The 20,537-nt window shown below is 42.1% G+C and overlaps 1 long non-coding RNA gene across 1 annotated transcript in view; it reads left to right on the top strand.

Moving 5' to 3' along the window:
* LOC135210544 (uncharacterized) overlaps positions 1-16,100 on the top strand; it is a 67,776-nt gene extending 51,676 nt beyond the window's left edge. The window contains exon 3 of the long non-coding RNA XR_010313536.1: positions 15,405-16,100. This is a non-coding gene — a long non-coding RNA (uncharacterized LOC135210544). The remainder of the gene's footprint in view (positions 1-15,404) is intronic.
* The last annotated feature ends 4,437 nt before the right edge of the window (positions 16,101-20,537 follow it).

Below are 20,537 nucleotides of genomic sequence, written 5' to 3'. Positions count from 1 at the left end.
GTTAGGGTGCTGTGGTATTACTGCAAGAGAACTTGACATTTCAACCCCTAGTGTTGATGCCTATGTGTTATTACTGGCTCAGCCAAGAAGGAGGTGTCCAAGAACACAATCTCTTTCTGGCTTTGTGAAGCAATCAAATAGGTGTACCGTACGCTTTGTCTGATGAGTAAAATAGGAATTTGGGTCCAGGTGAGCTCATGATGGTATGGGCATTGCCCCATCCCTGTCATTCCAAAAGAACCTGTCGGTTCAGCGGGTACTATGAGCAGGTGTGTGGTCATGCCAGACCATATTTACCTCCAGGACATTGCCCACAAGTCCTTGGACATGATTTCTTTGGGTCCTGTGGTGGTTGCCCAGCAAGTTGTGTAGCACCCTGTCACCTTAGTGACAGGTAGTATCTTGTGAGTTGTTTGGTAAGCGAGATTGTGTGTGAGTGACTGGTCTCTTCCATTTTCTCTTATACCTTTCTCTCTTGGTAAGCGAGATTGTGTTTGAGTGACAGGTCTCTTCCATTTTCTCTTATACCTTTCTCTCTTGTAGGGCAGAGAGGGAGGTGTAGTGAGTCATCACGTGTTAGACACAATTTGAATGAAATGTTTATTAGATTTTTAATAGCGGTACCAAAATATAAGCATATTTAGGTTGATGCCTGTTACAGTATGTATATGGTACATTGACAAGGTAGGGGAGTAAGGCTATGATGTTGCCACTTTACATCCTCAGAGTGATTTTTTTATGATATCTGAAAATTTCCAAAATTTAGCATAGCCTTGGATGTATTGATGAAGAGATTACTGTACTATGTCAGAGGAGGTGTTCAACTTGCCAGAGGGGTTGCCAACCTTTTTTCTGAGGGGTCGCAAGGTTGTTCTTGAGCAAGGGTATGTTTTAGCTTTTTTCAACTGCCATTACACAAAGCAACACCTGATCATCAGGCCAAAAAGTCAATAATTCAACTTATTTAACAGAAATATAGTTATAATAAAGGGATTTTGACAAAGGAAAAATCTATTTCTGGGCAGTGACCTGTGTTGCCCAGTGAAATGATTCCTATAGCACTCATTTCTAAGGTATAAATATTGCTAAATATACTAGAGAAAAAAGCTATATGGTTATGCCAGAGTTTCCTGGCTCGCTAACCCTTATTTAGGGTGTCGGTATGGAAACTGGGGCGTGTGTAACCACTATCAGAGGTCCCCTGCCATTTACTCTCTTCCTTTCTCAATATCCCTCGTCTACAGAGAAGGTGTTCCAGGCCATCTACCGCCCGCTACTGCTACAACTAGCGTCTTGTTTACCATTCCTGAAGATAGCACCCAAGCTTGGGCCAGTTAGGGTGTGGAAAGTAAAGGGTGGGTTTCACTGGGCGACACAGGTCACTGCCCAGAAATGGATTTTTCCTTTGTCAAAATCCCTTTTCTGGGCCTAACCTGTGTTGCTCCGTGAAATAGTAACAGAGAATTGGCCCCACCAGCTTGGAAAATTAGTGCAGATAAGTTACTGTAAGAAAAATAAAACTTGTATAAACAATTCTAATTACTATTTAATAAGACTTCCTTAATTCTACAAGTTCTTAATAAAATTCCTTAATTCTACTAGGATTTTAACAATATCCTTAAGTTACAGTCCTTATCTACTAACTAGGGTTGTATAACCCAAATCTGATAAGATTAAATGAATCCCACACCACAATACAGGAAATTACAAACACATATATACAATTAGATATTCATATGTACAATCACGAGTGATCATAAGTGCAGTCCAGGTGAGAATAAGGTCAATGTGTGCAAACCAGTAACAACCGAGCGAAGATTAAGAATGCTAGCGAGGCAGGTAGGAGAGAAAGACGTAAAGAGAGATATAGGCTATTAAGACTAGTTAATACTATGTTATGCAGTGTCAGGGAAAACTGTGTTCCCTGCTGCCACTGCTGGGAATTTAAGGGCCTCTAAGGATTTTAGGTAGTGGCGTTTAAATACTGTCGGCGACTTCCAGCCTGTATACTTTTTGAGATCATCAAAGTTCATATGCTGAAAATAATTAACTGAGGTAGCTACCGCTCTGATATCATGAACATGCGGAATTGATTCCGGATTGGCCTGTTTAGTAAAATAGAGGATTTGTTGTCTAATTCCTTTTAGGGAGATGGTCCCACCATTCTCCCTAATAAACAAGGGGCCTGAAGATTTCGTGGTGGTTCTGTTTAGATAGGCTCTTAGTGCGTTTACTGGACATAGGGATAGGTCCTGTGGAAGAGGAACAATTTTCCATGGGGCCCACCTATTTTGTGGGTCCTCGTTTTTAGCCAAGAATTGACGATCCGGCAGAAGCAGTAATTCTCCAGATGGGAGGAATTCAATATGATTTGGTTCCCTGGAAAGGGCTGACAGCTCCGATATTCTGGCTCCTGAGGCCAGGCTTATTAAGAATGATGTTTTCCTGAGCAGGGTTATATAAGGACATGACTCATTAACCGTATCTGAAGCTAGCTTAAGGACATCGTTTAAAAACCAGGAGACCGTTCAAGGCCTGTTTACTGGTCTTAGTCTAGCACAACTCCTGGGGATAGAAGAAAAATATGAATCTGTGAGATCAATATTAAATCCAAATTGGAATATTTTCTTTAATGCCGATTTGGTTTTAGTAATAGTGCTAGCTGCTAAACCTTTTTCGAACAAGGTTCTGAAAAAGGTAATTGCCAGATTCGTAGTCATGGTTTGTACCTTTGTGTCTCTCACGAAGGTGGCTAGCTTCTTCACTGCTGAATCGTATTGACGCAGTGTTGATTCTCGTTTGTCTGATTCCAGGAACAGGATGTTTTGAGGGTCAATGTTGGCATCTTTTTGTGCCGCAAACTTCATGAAGTCCATAAAGTTAGGGCTTCCTGAATCCCAGAGGAAGGGAAGGCGGACACAGTCCGCGTTGTACCAACTGCGTCAGTGGGAACCAATTGCTCTGGGGCCAGTTGGGAGTACTAGGGCGATATCTTGCACCTTTGAAAGATCTGAGCTTGTTTCAGAACTTGCAGTAGTAGGTTTATTGGAGGGAAGAGATAAATTCTCTTCCAAGTATTCCAGTCTATTGCATAGCATCCGCTGGCCTATGCCAGGAGGGTCCAGGTTGGGAGCCACATAACAGGGCAGTTTGTGGTTTGATTCTGTGGCAAAAGGTTCTACTTGAAGCCCTGGCACTGTTGGCAGATCCATTTGAATGAATTTCTGTCTAGTGACCATTCTGATTCCAGCGAAGTGGTCCTTGACAATACGTCTGCCACTATATTCCTTACTCCTGCTAGGTGAGTGGCTGATAGGTGCCATTGGTTCCTTTCGGCTAGGGGCAAATATCGCTATCATTACATGATTTACATGGCTCGATTTGGAGCCTCCTCTGTTTATGCAGTGGACTACCACCGCATTGTCTAATACCAATTTGATGTGGATTTTCTTTGTTGGCAAGAGTTTCTTCAGGGTTAGAAACACTGCCATGGCCTCCAGTACATTGATATGTAGCTGGCGGAATGTCACTGACTGTTACGGATCCGAGACTCTCAGAGACAATGTTACGGCCCCTGAAGACGAATAGACCAATATCCAACCAACTCTCGAACAACTCTTCTTTTGATTGATCCTTCGTCGGTTCCTTTTTTCTTTTTTCTCGTATCTCACGGGAAGATCTCTGCTGCTGTTGCTGATCTCTCACTGATAATCTGATCTGGGTGGCTCTCTGTGACTAAAAAACTGGTGATCTCTCTTTTACGATCTCTCTCTTCTACGATCACTGCCCTCAAAGTTCGTTCATCATATTTATACGGCACTCTAGGGCGGAACCTACGGCGAACGTCACCGACTCCAGGGATTTCTAGAACTTCTTAGATGAATCTAGACGAGGTATTGCATCAGAAAATCGCGGCGTTTCTCACGTAACGACGGCGCGTTTTTGCGCTCCACAACACGCCCGACAATTCCAGAACCATCATGATAACAGGCACCTCCAACACTGGCGCGAAAGCCTCCTTACTGCCGAACTTCTCGAAAATGCGTTCTCCTTTCCTTTATCTTCCTTTGCTATGAAGCAATTACCACCATCACACGCCCCCCAAAAGAGAGAAAAAAAATGAAATCAATTGATTTTTTTTTTTCTAAAGAGAAGCAGGAATTAAACCAAGCGGGGAAACAATTCTGCATAAAGCTTCAATGCAGTCAAAACACTCACGCTTCTCCACTCACACTCACTCGTGCAATAACAGAAAACAAAACGGTTATTAGGCTACTTATGCTGAGAAAAATCTCTAGAGGCTACTGCTATAACATTATCTTCTCTCTTACTTTTTCCGTTTTCTGAACTCTGATTAAAACTTATAAAATACTAAAACACCTCTTGTGTTTTTCTCAAAATAATCTCACTCAGTAATACTGTTACACAGGAGTGGAGGCCACGGCACCGGGGCGTTGTTATAATTCTGAAGCAAATTTACATTTACTGATTTCGCTCTACTCTTACCCACATTAATTCTATAATGTATATTTCCCATCTCCTGTAACAATGAATAAAGAAAGACCTTCGTACTTTTATAAGGTAAAAATGGACTTTCTCTCGAGACTAGACTAAAACTTTATCTCTTACACACAAAACTTCTCTCTTTTGCTCGAAGATGGAGGGTTTCCTTCCAAGTTTTCCCCTTCACGTTCCCCTTTATTCAGGGTTCGGGTGTTTTCTTTCGCTAATTGCCAAGCGCTTCCGTTCTCCTCCGCAAGCTGCCAAACATCTCTTAGATTGTTTTTATAATAATCAAGTTAGTTTATGCATCAATCTCTTCCCTTACTTCTAGGCAAAGTTCCGAACACATTTATAAATAACATGACTCAAAAGATTCGCCTACTGAAGGAATATTACACAAACTGAATTCTAGGAATTACTTGAATCGGTTTCCCGGCAATTTGACATTCATGACAGTTTAAACATATCTCTTTACATCATTTTTCATTTCAGGCCAAAGGCACGGCCCCTACTAATACATTGAAAGTTTTATTTACTCCCAAATGTCCTTGCTCATCATGTGCTAACTTCAAAAACTAGTTCACGAAGCGTCCTAGGAACTACTTATAGTTCTGTGACTTCCCCTTTACTACCTGACTTCGGTCAAACATGACGACACAAAACTTCGTCCTTTAAACAAAAACAAAAAGTTTCCTTTCACACATCATCGAGATCATAATCATCCAGCTCACATTAAAAAATTAGGGTTCATTTTGTGTCTCATCCTCTTTCTGCAACTTGACTAGCTCATCCTTATCCAAAATGTTAAAGCCTAATTCATCACCGTAACTAGTACTAGATACTGGCACATTTACTACGTTACTCTCGACAGCTACGCCTTCCCCTTGGCTATCACTGTCAACCACGATAGAGTCCGTCTCTCAGCCCCACGCTCATGCTAAGATCAACCTCGCTACCTCTATCACACTCGTTCGAATCCATGAAACTCACTTACGTTCGAATCCCACGAACTTACACTCGTTCACTTCCCCACGAACTTACACTCGTTCGCTTCCCCTTTACTACCTGACTTCGATCAACATGACGACACAAAACCTTCGTCCTTTAAACAAAAAGTTTCCTTACACACATCATCGAGATCATAATCATCCAGCTCACATTAAAAAATTAGGGTTAGTGTCTTCATCCTCTTCTGCAACTTGACTAGCTCATCCTTATCCAAAATGTTAAAGCCTAATTCATCACCGTAACTAGTACTAGATACTGGCACATTTACTACGTTACTCTCGACAGCTACGCCTTCCCCTTGGCTATCACTGTCAACCTCGATAGAGTCCGGTCTCTCAGCCACGCTCATGCTAAGATCAACCTCGCTACCCCCTCTACCCACGCTACCTCGTATCACACTCGTTCGAATCCACGAACTCACTTACGTTCGAATCCACGAACTTACACTCGTTCGAATCCACGAACTCACACTCGTTCAAATCCATGAACTCACACTCGTTCGAATCCACGAACTTACTCTGAACGTAGTCTACGTCTGTATCTAAACCCAGACCTAGTTACTACCATTTCAGGCACTGGAATATTCCTCACAACAGGATTCACATTCTTGGATAAAGCTAAGTCATTACCGACAATAATGTCAACGCCTTCAACGGGCAAAATGTCCACAACTGCAATTTTTAACTTCTCCTGACACTACCTGACTTTCTAAATTCAACTTCAACAAAGGACAAAGAACACCAGTGTATTAATTTCTGCCCCGTTCGGCACACACTCTTCTCTAATCAGTGAGATAGCAGCCCCTGTGTCTCGAAGCAAGACCACTTCTCTCGAATCTACTCTCCAAGAGAGGAAACTACGCCTTCCGACAGAAATTCAACCAAAAACTTTCTAGTTTTCTCCTCATCACATCATTCCTACTTGACGAAAGGTTAACTAGTGATACTGGTTTCTTACCCGTCCTTCTTTTCTAATGCACAATTTCTCGCTAAATGCCCTTTCCCATTACATCGGAAACAAGTTAATTCTGAGCCACTAGATGCCATTCTACTCTTACAAACCTTAGACGTATGACCAGGTTTTCCGCATGTATAACAGGAATAGTCACTTTTACTCACATGCTATTACTATGGACTGAAACCTTTACCGCTTTGTACTCTACCAGACGAAGGATAATTCGTTTCTTACTAACTACTCAAATTATGAGTTAGACTATATTCGTCAGCTAGCCTAGTTGCTCCTGCAAAAGATCCACTTCTCGCCTATCCTCTATATAAAGTTTAATCTCGGGGGGACACATTATCTTTGAAGTTTTCTAACAACACTAAGTTCTTCAAGCGTCAAATCCTCAACCTTAGCAGAAGTTAACCAATCAAAAAACAGCCTTTCTAACTTCTTACCGAATATTCTACATACGTTAATATTTTCATCCTTTCTCAAATTTCTAAATTTCTTACGGTACACCTCCGGTACTAGCCTATACGCGCTAAGAATGGTTTCTTCACGATATCGTAATTATCACATTCCTCCTTAGCATGCAAACTATACACAGTAAGTGCCCTACCACTCAAAACTGACTGCAAATATAAAGTCCGCGTTTCTTTAGGAGAACCTTCTCGTTCCATTAACTCTCAAAAAACACATGAAATATGTCGTAACATCTTCCTCATCGAACTTGGTACTAATTTTAGCACTGCACTCATGCCTAACGTATCAGCTTCGTTTCCGTTCTTGCCTGACCGACTGTTACGAGTACTTTCCCTTAACCGAGCAATTTCCAACTCATGCATACGCTCTTTCTCTCTCTCTTCCTGCTGCATTACAACATTCTCTCTCTTGCTGCATTTTCATTACTTCTCTCTCATACTTTTCCCTCTCTTCCTTTCAACATACTCACGGAGATCATTCCCCTCTAGACCTAGGAGCTTACCCGACTCAATAAACTCTTTCACCATCTCACTCATTCTGATTCTTTCTTTATTCTCCCTGTTTCAAACTGTTTAAAGTGTTGATAGCCTAGGCAAGGTCGCCACAAATGTTACGGACTCCGAGATCTCAGAGACTATGTTACGGCCTCTGAGGGAGGTCCGCTTCAGGTTCGATATGAAATAATAAAAAAAAAAACTTATCAACACAAACAGTTGAAACTGGGGACTGGGGAATGAATATAGAAAGAAACACTAACACAACAAAGGTTTATTTTACAAGCTTACTAACAAAGGTAAATGCAGAATGGTATCTCCTATTTACATAAACAGATAGAATCTTACACTGCATGAACTGGGGGAACAGTGCGGCAATTCAAATACTTGCTACTCGATTTGGCAGTTTGACGCGCTGGCTTCATAAATGTAGATCGGCGATTGCGGACGTCCTCTTGACTCCGTATTGCAGAAACTAATCTTCTTGTAAGGCAGGAATTCCCCAACACCTGTAACAGGACCTTTTCTTCTCTGAAGTCTGCTCGACGTCGAGGATAACACGGTAGACCACACCTGGAGACGACTAGACCAATATCAACCAACTCTCGAACAACTCTTCTTTTGATTGATCCTTCGTCGGTTCTTTTTTTCTCATATTTCACGGAAGATCTCTGCTGCTGCTGATCTCTCACTGATAATCTGATCTGTGGCTCTCTGTGACTAAACTGGTGATCTCTCTTTTACGATCTCTCTCTTCTACGATCACTGCTCTCCAAAGTTCGTTCGTCGTATTTATACGGCACTCTGGGGGCGGAGCCTACGGTGAACGTCCACGACTCCAGGATTTCTAGAACTTCTTAGATGAATCTAGACAAGGTATTGCATCAGAAAATCGCGGCGTTTCTCACGTAACGACGGCGCGTTTTTGCGCTCCACAACAGGCCCCAACGATTCCAGAACCTTCTGATAACAGGCACCTCCAACACTGGCGCGAAAGCCTCCTTACTGCCGAACTTCTCGATTCTCGAAAATGCGTTCTCCTCTTTATCTTCCTCTGCTATGAAGCAATTACCATCACACTGACCAAGTCCCCTGGACTTTTTGTACTGTGAGTATCCTCCCCAGCTGCTCAGAGAGGCATCCGTGTGGACAATCAGGGCTGGCGGAGGAAACTGTAAAGGTATTGATTTTGACAGATTCTTGACTTCTTTGCCCAGGGCGGAGTCTCTTGCGTAAGATTTGCCGGGATCCGGGACACTTTGTCCCGGGATCTTTTTTTTGCTCTGGATCGCCAGACCCGGTTTATCTCTTTTAGTTTGGCTTTCAACAGCATGTCCTTAACTGATGCAAATTGAAGGAACCTAGAATTCGTTCTTGGTTCCGGGGTGACGTCTGTTTGCCCTTGAGGAATTGCCTTGTAGCCTTTGCTATTTCCCTGCGTTTTGCTGGCGGAATCGATAGATTGTAAGCATTTAGGTCCCATTGTATTCCCAACCACTGAAACGTGGAGCCAGAGTCAGCCGGGATTTGTTCTTATTTATCTGGAATCCCAGGTATTCCAGAAAACTTATCACTTTGACTGTTGCCTTGCGGCACTCTTCGGCGTCCGTGGCCCATATGAGCCAATCGTCTAGATAGGCTACTAGCATTATCCCTTGGGTCCTTAATTCCTGGACTACTGTTTCCGTTATCTTCGTAATATTCTGGGTGCTAAGTTGAGCCCGAATGGCATTACTTTGAAGGAATAGGCCTTCTTCCCTATCCTGAAGCCTAGGAAGGGACGGAAATGTCTTGCTATTGGGACATGATAGTAGGCATCTGTAAGATCTATAGAGGGTGGTGACGGCCCCACAGGGAAGTAAGGTCTGCACCTGTGAAACGGTCAGCATACAAGAACTTGTCGCACTGAATAAATGAGTTTAGATGGGACAAGTTTAGGATTATTATTCTTGGCTTGTATGAGTCTTTCTTTGGATCGCTGAACAAGCGCCCTTGAAATTTTAAGTGTCTGACTTCTGATACTGCCCTCTTTTGAAGTAATTCTTGGGTATATTCTATTAGATCCGCCGTCGGTTTCTGGTAAAATCTGGTTGATGGAGGAGGCACCTTGTTTCCAACTCCCATCCCGACCTTTTGTTACAATACTGTATGCCCAAGTGCTGAACCTCCAACGGTTTCGGAAGAGGTACAGCCTCCCTCCTACCTGGGGAGTCTCACTGGTTGGCAGATGGATGGCCACCCCGGGCTCCCCCCAGAAGCCTTTGCCTTGGCCGAAGCTCTTCCGCCACCTCTGTGTCGGAAAGCACCCCTAGCTTGGTAGCCTCTGGCAATCTATTGTACCCGTGAAACCCCCCCTGGGATTCGAAGGTAGCATTGAAAGCCGGGGAGATGGCGAAGGAAGTCGAGCTCTGGGGTTGCTGGGCAGGCTGGCTCAAAAGCACAAACTGCTGCTGCGGCCGTGCTTTTGAGGTGGAGGGCTGATTCATTAGGGCCACCGGGACCGCTTGGACCACTGTTTGTGGCTGAGATGGCTGGAAGGGTTGGTACTTCCTCAACTTCTTCCTGCCCCTAGGGTGTGATCCGGCGGACTCAGGTTTCCTTTTTGAAATGAGTCCCCAGCGAATCCTCAGACTCTGGTTCACCCTAGCTGCTTCCCTGAGTACTTCGTTAACGATAGAGTCGGGGAAGAGATTTACTCCCCAGATCGATGATCTAATGAGCTTGTTGGGCTCATGGCGGATGGAAGCGTCCGCCAGGACGTACTTCCTGCAGTTCCGCCTAGCCACTGCGAAGTCATAAAGATCACATTGTATGAAGGAATGACTTCGTTAGGACTTTAAACAGTGGCTCGTCCGCATATATCAGCGATGTCATCTCTATCATGGTGGCGGAGTTGAGAGACCTACTCAATCTACACCTCGTGTCATACTCGGCTTGACTAGAGAGTCCGAAAGCTGGGAAGCCGCTCGCTGAACAACGTAGTTCCGCAGTCCGAGGCGAGCTCACCCACCGTAAAGGTTGGCGTCCGGAGCGTCTACCCAACACTCTGTGCCTCGGGGAGCAGAAGGGAAGGCAAATCTGTCTCCCGGAGTTGCGGCATGGGTTTATCCTCCGTGGCTGATTGTAGTGTTTAGGCTTCATCCCAACTTTGGAGAGGCGCATGGGTTAGGGGTGTTGTCACCCACTACAAAGATAGTAAACGGGCTCTTGTGGGCTGTCAACTTAGTGTTGATGCACTGCCACTCCGTCAAGCTCCGGACCCATGCTTGTTGGGCTTGGTCCCTGGGTAAGATAACGTCTCCTTCGGGACCTATCTTCCCTTACCATTTGCCTGTCTGTCAAAAACGGGCATACCCTATGAATGGGGAAATTTTGGAGATCATCGGTTACTCAAAAGTCCATTCTGCGGGTTTAGAACTTTCAAAGTTTTTTTTTTTCCTCCAGTCTTCGAGTCCTGCATCCCTCAATGGTAAGCATACCATCCTCGAACGGCGCGTATGCTGCTGGCCTCCAGGGGTTATTGTTTTTAAATGGGGGCAGCTTTGAGGAGTCCGGCATCGACAGGGGTTGAGTAGCCTGTCCGGACTGAAGTTGTCCTGTTGCCATATTTTCCCGGATACCCGCCACTAGGGTCTCCTGAGTCATCACCTCTCCGTCAGGGATTGGATGGACTGTCCTGATGCCTCGAGAGTGGAGGATAGCTGGGAGAAAATCTGGAACTTGGTCTGAACCAAGTTCCCTACCTGCTCCATCATAATCGAGGAGAACGCCTTCGGGTCAAAGCTAGATGCCTGGGCCCTAGCTTTGAACCTCTTGCTCTCGAACCCAGGTGGTAGGGAGTATCATCTGCCGAGTCGCACCAGGATGGGGAGCCGATGGCGTACTGGCGCGGCTATATCCGGACCTTGGTTTTGGGAAGGACTTCTTAATAGCCTTAAAGGTGGAAGGATTTTTCACCTTGGGGGATCACCGAGCTCCCCTTGTGTCTAACAGACTGGAGCTTACCGGCGAATCCCGTGGAAAGAAGAAGTAGTAGCAGAAGAAGAATGAGATGGGCTAAAGGGCAAGCCTTTAGCCCCTACACTACCTGCCTCGACAACATTCTTACCTTCGCCCTGGTTGTCCACAACCATGGGCTCTCGCTCCAAGTCCAAGGCTGCTACTTCCCCTAACACCTCCTCGCCAAAATCGTCGTCCGGTAAGGGCGTGGTCTCCGCCTGGATCCTGCCGATAATGGGGCCCGCTACCTCCGCCTCTGCAGCTGCCGACTTCTTTGCTCCGGGGTAGATGAGTGAAGCTATCTCCTCGGACAGCATGTAGGGCTGTCTGGCCTTCACATTACGGCCAAAGCCACCGACCCAGGCCTTCAGAGTAGCCATCGCCGCATTCTTGATGGCTTGAATACTCTGTAAGAGAGAGTTATCTCAATCCTTAAACTAAAAACTATCCTTAGTCTAGTATGTATCAAGGTGATTTTATTCAATCTGATTCTCATTGTATCATTTTTAAGGGTGATACGTATCGACTCGGAGGTGAATTCATTCACCAGTCCGTAGCAGACCTCACACCCCTCATGGTGCCACACCAGCAGAGATCCCACCTGTACTGCACATCCGGCGTGGGTCCGGCACACCACGTGCCCGCAGGACTCTTGGAGAACGGCGGTACACCCCGTCTCCAGGCAACGCACCATCTGTAAATTGAATGATACATGAGTATCACCATTTAGACCCACCGGAGACGTATCCGGTGGGGCATGCCTTCTTAACTGGTAAAATTTCATGCATCCCTGTTTCTCGCCAGCTCCAAGGACTAGTCATTGTTCTTGACATGAAAGTAAAGGTATAGGCCTGATGGAACGGGGCAGGGTAAGGAAGACCTGGCCTGACTCCGTTGGCACCGGAGACGTTCAATCTAGTCAACTAGGTTGAATCTCAAGCCTATTATCCCTTCCCACCAGGGTCCAGGATAGATGTGGCAAACCAAGAAGGTCAAACAAGGCGAGGGAGCTAGTGATAACATGGTACCTCGGTTCTGAATACCCGGTGGAGTGGGTTATCCGCCGTAGTAAACGAGCCTGAAGTATATAATAAGATAGGATATCTTACTAGTCATAACTAATACATGTGCGTAACTAACTGTTCCAACCATGGTGGATCGTTCCCAGCGTCAGGTCCTCTTACACCTAGCTTATTCTACACCGGGTCCGGCTTCGTAAGAACAGATCAGGGAAATCGGTAAAACCTTAGCCTGAGTCTGGTCAAGTAAAGGATCATAGCTATTTGTATAGCCAATACCTTGGAGACAGAGTCCCGGTCCCGCCGGAGCGGGAGGATTGGTCTGGTGAAGTAGGACTGTGGATAGGGGACGTGACTCTAGTGGCCCGGAGAGTGCACCGTCCCGACAAGCCAGGTGGCCAACCAAGCCTCGCCCGAGCGGGCAGCCTCTTACCACCCATACTGAGCATAATGCGGTGGACCTATCCCCCGACCGTACTCCCTACCCTCCCCTTTATGTGAGAGGCTCGGGTCGGCTACCTGGAGTAGCATGAGGCGAGCTGCGTTCCCCCACCGAGATGGGTGCAGGGAGAGGGAGGTTGACTAGGGGGGTGGCCCACACGCGATCAGTTGGAGACCTTACTGCGGTAGGTCATGGCCCAACTGATCAGGAGTAGTAGGCCTATAGGCCTACTAACACATGCAAACGCGCAACATAACACAATATCCGTATCATTCGGATAATAACAATCAAAATACATATATAGTCCTGACGCGGGGGAGACATGAGAGGAAAGGGAAGGAAGATGGAGAGAGAGAGAAAGCAGTGAGTCCTCTCGAGCGGCTGGCCTAACCCTCGCAAATCGAAACAATCTGAACAGGTTAGCCAGGAAGGCTCTGAGCAGCTAGCCTAGCTCGCTAAATCGAATTCTATAACCGATATGGCCAGGGTGGCTCATGGACCGTCATGTATAGGCTACAGTAAGGGCCAAGGCTCTTCCGTATACTGACAAAGAAGTCTCTTATTAAAGAGACTAATATACTAAGTAGAATATAATACACCATCTAGGTAAATTAAAGGTTGGAAGACCAACCTAACGGATGTATAATAGGACTACAAGGTCAAGGCTACCTTTCGAGAGCATGTGGCTCGGCTCGGTAGGCTAGGATCTCCTGCGATCGGACATAAAATTAACGTCAGGATTAAAAATGCAAAACATCTATAAATAATATCTGAGGAACTGCTAATCTATCCAAAAGAGGCGACTCCAATTAGTATGGGAGACCAATTGGGTGCCGACATGAGCGTAAATATACGCGGGTAGCGATGCGTGAAATGGCTGCCTGGGAGCGGCGTCATGCAGACCACCACTCATACATATAACCAAAATAAACACGTTTATAAAGCCCATCGCTACCTTAAAACATGATCAAACATTAATAGCAGTACTCAACTTAGATGCAGCAGATTCTTGACGATCAGCCATGATAATAAAAGGGTGAATTCACAAAGAATAACACAGCTCAAAAACACAACACGTGTGGCGTTAGCAGTGCTATCGAAAGGAATGGTAAACAAGACGCTAGTTGTAGCAGTGGCAGGCGGTAGATGGCCTGGAACGGCTCCTCTGTAGACGAGGGATATTGAGAAAGGAAGAGACTAAATGGCAGGGGACCTCTGATAGGGGTTACACACGCCCCAGTTTCCATACCGACACCCTAAATAAGGGTGAGCGAGCCAGGAAACTCTGGCATAACCATATAGCTTTTTTCTCTAGTATATTTAGCAATATTTATACCTTAGAAATGAGTGCTATAGGAATCATTTCACGGAGCGACACAGGTTAGGCCCAGAAATATTTTGTTAATGCTAGTAGCAAATTTCTTACGGTGCAGTGCTATTTTTGTACTAGGACATTACATGTGAATATTATTGAATGAAAAATTTTAAAGGGGGTCATCAGTCATATTGAGTTGCTCACAAGGGGTCGCAGTTATGAAAAAGGTTCAAAACAACTGCTGTATATGGTTGCTGTGCATGGCATGTTTGGTACCGTCCATTTGGTATGAGAGGAACTTTTACTATCAAGTATGCAGTACCCAAAGTTTCCATAATAAGAACACCTTTTCTTTTGCAGATGTGTAAGCAGATCTACAGATTATTTCATCTTCAGACTTCTTTTGGTTGCTGGGCACTTTACATTGCTGCCTTTGTGACATTTAATGCCTCACCCTAGGTTCATGACAGGGTTTAAGACAGCAAATTGAATGAGACAGTATTCTTGTTTCCCACACACCTACCTATATCTCTTCTGGGCATTAGACAGCCCAAACTTTTTGTGCTGGTAATGCCAGGCGCAGGCAAGCTGCATAATTAAGCACCAATCGGCAGATTATTTTCATATTATGTGACTCCATCTGCCAATTTTTTTTTATAGTAGACAGGAGGGTGTACACTGTTATTAATATTGGAGCAATAGTAAAAATAATTGCTCACTGACATGGGTCTCCCATACCCAAATACAGGTGAGACGGTGAAACTTTTTATAGTTGGTATTTTTTCCTTCACAAATGCATTACCTACCTGGGCATAGTGCCCAATTAACCTCAGATATGCCACGCTATATGGGAAGTAACTAAAGTTATCATTGCTCTTATTATACACAAGCATGGGACACTGACATTTCTGATTGGGGAGGGATAATTTTGTCAATCTCTGTCACCTCTGATTGGAGAAAAAGTGGTAGATAGAGAGGCAAGGGAGTAGTTACTGCAGCACCCCATCTGCTTCCACATGCAAGTACCTTGTTAACTAACTTCAGTTATCAAACCATCTTTGTGCAGGAGGATGCTTGTATAGAAAAGAGTTCATGGTTGTGTATCTTTGAAAAATTTAACTGACTTAATTTTTTTTCATAGATGTATATATAGTAAATCATTTTGTTTCCTAATTTGGCATATTTTCTTATTTCAGAACTTTCCTCTCAAAAGAAATATGCATCAAACTCTTCTATCAACGGTGGGAAAATTCAGCGCTGAAGAATTTTGGTAAAGATTATGGATTGGGAAAGATAGGAGGGAGGCATGTTAGTTTGCATTTTAAGTGTATTTTGTTAAGTTTCATATCTTGGAATATGAAATTGAGAGTTGACTTTTGCTCTGCTGATTATTATGATAGCAAAGTAAGTATGTATATGTTTTCTAAGGATAGATGCAATATAATGAATTCTGACTCATTCCTAGAATATCAATTGAAAAGTGAATTTTAAGATCCATGATCACTTTCTCCAGCCAATCTTAAAGGCCATGATTTAGGTGGCTGTGTTTCACCTAGGAATGATGGTTCATTGTTTGTAGATCCTGACATGGAAATCAAGGTAGAGTTGGAAACATTCAAAAGTGAGTGAAGATGATATTAAATATTTATATGAAGTTTGTAAGCAAGGTTAAAGATTTTATTCATTTACTGTATACAGTATAATATAACTTGAAAATTTTATTCATTACATGTCTATGTATTGGTTGATTTTAAGCCATTAGTTGTGATAATACTGTGCTTTAGAATAATCATTAAAATATTTTTATATACTATTCCTGTTTCATTTTTTCAGTTGCTTTTTTTTAAATTTCCACCTCTAAGTTTATTTACTAAATACACTGCACTACTGAGTTTTAGATCATTTGTTCCAACCTTAAGACAAAGCAGCATTTCAAATCAGTTAAATTTAAAAAAAATGGTGGTAAGAAATGCAATATTGGCTGCATGTAGCCACTGAAAGACATATCCTTTGGATTTTAGGAAAGTGAATCATTCATCTTTTTACAAAAATTTTATTATGATACTGTCTTAAATTATTTTGTTCTTTGTATGTTACTACTACATATCAGATCCTTTGTATTGGAGAGCAAAGTGTCTACATTTTAAAACATAGGAACAAACCAGGATGTATTAGTAGCTTTGAGCTTGAAGCTTCATGTCATATGATGTTAAATTGAGCAGCCATAGCCTTAAATTTTAATGTATACATCTCCCTCACTCTACGAGACCAGTGAATTACAAAATTGTACTGTAGTGCTCTGTTTATACAGAGAATACATAAAATGATGTGAGATAATGCCAGAAATAACTGATCATATCAAAATTTATTTTGGTTATCATCTTGATATGGTGTCCATACTTGTTCCTTTTTTGCTATTTTTCAAGAATGTGAGTACTATTTCATATTTTATATAACGACCCTATCTGTTAAATAACAGAGACAAAATAAATAAAGTCAAGTAAATTAGACAAACCATGGCTGTTCAAATGGTTCCCAGTCTCTCCCAGCCTTTGAAGATGTAAGGTGGCTAAGAAATTTTGGACTGAATAAAAAATGCTGGGAAGAAAACTTGAGTGGAGGTAGGTCTGACAAATGTGGGAACAAATTTTGGTAGGAGGAGGTAGGTGGTGGAGAATCTGGCATGGTGGAGAGGGATGAATGTTATGTGTCAGGAGGTTAAATGCAAAGACTTTGATCCATGTGAACTTTGTTGAGGTTGAAGTGAGACGAGACAGAATGGAGTTGGTATAAGGTTTACTCATCGAAGATGAAATGACTGATGTGATTGAAGCAGGAAGAGTAAATTAATACTTAATGCAACAGTACACGCTGTTGGTAAATTAGAGAAAGAAGAAAGATGTGGATGACATTCAAAACAATATAAATGTTGATACTTAAAAGTAAAGGAATAATTAGAAGTCCAGGGAAAATGTTCCAAACACTGATAGATGTGGTGGAACTTATCGCTGACGATACTTTTTATAAAAAGACAGCAGAGGATGATGAGCATTTGTGAAAGGATAAGGAGGTACAGTAATAGAAAGAGGACACAGAGCCAAATCTTACTTATCAGACCCCTGAGAAAAGTTTGGGTCGGAAATTAGTTCCCTTTAGGTAATGAAAAAAGCTACTTTCAAAACCAAACATATACATGAACTCATTGCTATAGTCAAAGAAACTGTGAGATTGGACCATGATATGTACTTTGTTCCTTGTTTTAACATGGATATGTGAAGATACTACTGAGGAGTTTGTTGCACTGGATTGCACTACTATGTGATATGCAACAAGGTATCCATTTTATGTTGTAAATCTGTGGTTGAAGATCTTTTAGGAAATATGCTTTGGAGTCAATGAAATTCAAAGGTCTGTCTCCATTGTTCTCTTAAACTCTTCTTGCACTTTGTAATATATATTCAGACCAGTTCATTATTGCTCCCAATTTAGAAGGATTAAGTTGAAGATTCAAGAAGAATGTGGCATGAATGTCAGTTAAGCAAAAGCACTGGTAATGCTCTTCTGAATAGGTTTCAAAAGCTTGCATAACTTTTATCATACTGCTCAAAGGCAAACTGTAAATTGTTCAATCCTTTTTACATCCACAGGAGAGAGTCCAATTAGCATTGTATTTTCCAGCATTTTACTCAACTTTCACATGATGCCTACACTTTCATTAAGAAGGGAGAAGCAGTGGCCAGTTTACTGTCTCTTCATCTTCATACTGAAAAGATTACCTTCAGCTCTGTATTCTGATATACATACAAAGCTTCTTAAACCTTTTGTTTAGGACACACACATGATAGTTAATTCTATTTTTGTGGGTAATTGTATAAAAGATTATTTCAATAGTTAGTCTTTATCATTGTATATATAAGAATAAGTGATTATATCTTTGGTTGTTTGTCATTATCTTGATTATTTATACCATGACAGTACATATTATGTTAATTGATGATAAAAGCAGGGTTCTTTGAAATTAATGTAACTATGAAATCTTGTGGTATTTTCCAGATTCAGGATGAGCTTAAGTATTCCATAACAGGCCTATGTAATAGGCAGTATGTTTGTTGGAAACATTCTGTGCTTAAATTTATTATGGCTGAAAGCAATCTTCTTCCTGTTTGATATTCCATTGTCATCATTTCCAAGAATTGCACTCCTCTTTAATCCAGTGTCTATATTGGTGAAAATAAAGGCAAAATAGAAAGCATTTATGAAGCACTGATTTGGTTTTGATCAGAATAGGAAAGAGAAAATTAAAATAATTGAAAAAACTGTCATGGCACTGAGAGCTCCATATTCGTATAGGAATTAAGAGCTAAAGTTACCCTCTCGTCCTGCGTTCTGTTTTCTGTGAATGTTTCTCTCTTCTTTGCTTATGTGCACTGTTGTCGCTTTTTGCCGTTGCAGGATCCAACCATGATCACGTATGGAGTATAAGACAGATGACAGTCATAAAGGAATGAAGCATTCAGATTTTATATTGTACAAAAGATAATGATAAAAGAAAAAAACTAAAAAGTAAAAAAAATATGGCCACTTGAAGGCAATAAAAAAGTAGAAAGGAATGAAATAGATCCTTGCTTGCAGTCAACAAAGCCTTACCTGCATAGAAAATCGAATCTGTTGGTTTAGCAGTACTACATTGAAATTGTTCATCTATAAGAAAGTCTTGATATTCCAAGAAATGGTAAGAAGGATAATTTGCATATGATATAAGAGGAAGTAGTGTAGTAAGTGTTTGTAACATCATAGTAAAACTGAGATCTGGGCCCAATATTAATCTAGCACCACAAGAAAATTATGATTATGCATTTGAAGCTCCTGTGTGAATTTTCATGGCATTTATCTTTCTTGTTTTCAAGAGGAGAAGGTTCTTTTCCTCCTTGAACTCACCCTATACAAACTGACTTAGAAATGGATCTTAGACGTGCAGAAGGGAGTATAACTGCAAGAGTAATCTAGAAATATTTAATATATTTTACAAAATGTGATGCAAAAGTGAGCCATTGATGATTTGGAAGTGCTTACCATAACAGACTACTTCCTAAGAAAAGACAGTCTTATTATGCAAATTGGTTTAATTATAGTTTGAAAAATATGTTTTGGAGCAAAAGAAATTTAGTGTACGTTTAGGTGTACAGTACATAGTTTGACTGCTTTTGTTTAGGAATCAATGCAAAACAAACCCTGACTGTGAATGTAGGAGCATTTTAAGAGTTAATGTCTTAATTTATTTAGTTTACCTCAATTCCTCCTAGAGTCTGCTCTTTATAAGAGGGTCTGTCATGTCTTAGAATTTTCAAGGTGTGGCAGAAGATGTTGCAATATTTGTGCATCTTAGTAATCAGGTTTTTTAAGAAACAAAGAAGAATTAACACTTTTTGTACAGTACATATTACTATTCTGTTCCTAGCGATCATTATTGATTGGTTTTTACTTGTTTCATCATCATCCATATCATGATAATATTAGTAACAATAAGTACCATGTAGTAACAGTATAGCATAACCACTAGCAAAAGAATTTTCTCTTATTTTTGGTGTTAAAAAGTAAGTTAAAAACTTTCCTCCTCCTCATGGGCATCCAGTTCCAAAATTATTCCAAGTGACTTCATCCTTCCTTTTTATAGTTGTCATGTCAATGTATGGGGCATCCCCTTTTTACTGTTATTGAAGCTATGATCATTCTGATAACAATAAATGAATAATTTTGTTGTGAAATTTGCTTATTTATATTCCAGAGATACTTATCTCTGGCAGCTCAATTCTGTGATGGCGTCCACCCATTCTGACCTTGTTCAGATCGAGAAGACTGCACAAATATCAGAAGAGATTGACTGACTCTCTCTTAGGCCAGGGCTTTTGCTGGTGTGAAATTGCTTTTGCTACCCCCATTACTCCTTCTCCAATCCTGCTTCTCCTGCTTCTGCTTTATCAAATCTGGGAGGTGGAAAAAGTGCTGCAGTGCTTTCCCTTCTTCCATTTCATCTTCCTCACCCTTCTGCCCATCTCCCCCATCTCTTGATTGGCAGGAGCATCTTAAGAAGACAAGGAAGGGTGGCCTCTGCAAGAAGGTTAAAACATTTTTTGTTTTGCTGTTGATATTCTGACGGGACTGAAAAATCTTGCCACCCATTTTCTGAGCCAGGCAATCATAGGCAGTAGAGATGGATCTGTGCATGAGTTCCTTCATGAACAATCTGTTTCGTGGGTCTGCTTATGCCCTATTGATAGTTGTTCCAGGTCATGTACATAGACGAATATTCTCCAAGTTTCTACAATCAT

The sequence above is a fragment of the Macrobrachium nipponense genome, chromosome 39, assembly GCF_015104395.2.
Source record: "Macrobrachium nipponense isolate FS-2020 chromosome 39, ASM1510439v2, whole genome shotgun sequence".
Lineage (NCBI taxonomy): Eukaryota > Metazoa > Arthropoda > Malacostraca > Decapoda > Palaemonidae > Macrobrachium > Macrobrachium nipponense.
This window is presented reverse-complemented; position numbering and strand designations above follow the sequence as displayed.